This window comes from Penaeus monodon, chromosome 20 (genome assembly GCF_015228065.2).
Source record: "Penaeus monodon isolate SGIC_2016 chromosome 20, NSTDA_Pmon_1, whole genome shotgun sequence".
Lineage (NCBI taxonomy): Eukaryota > Metazoa > Arthropoda > Malacostraca > Decapoda > Penaeidae > Penaeus > Penaeus monodon.
Window position 1 is genome coordinate 32387171 of NC_051405.1, and position 229 is coordinate 32387399.

Genomic DNA, 229 nt, shown 5'->3' on the forward strand with positions numbered 1-229 from the left:
GAATTAACATCGCGCTCTGGAAATTACGCCTCGACAACGATGGACTCAGGAGAATGCAAATAGAAATGTTGATCTGCACCGATGAGGGCAAGTGTGTCGCGCTCTCCACGTCGAGGCCTTTATTCAACGGACACCGCCCGCCACGATGAAATGAGAGAATGCCGCGCCGCCCACACTCCTCGCCACAAGACAAATTTCCCAGCGTTGCAGGAAGGGCATAATGCAACAT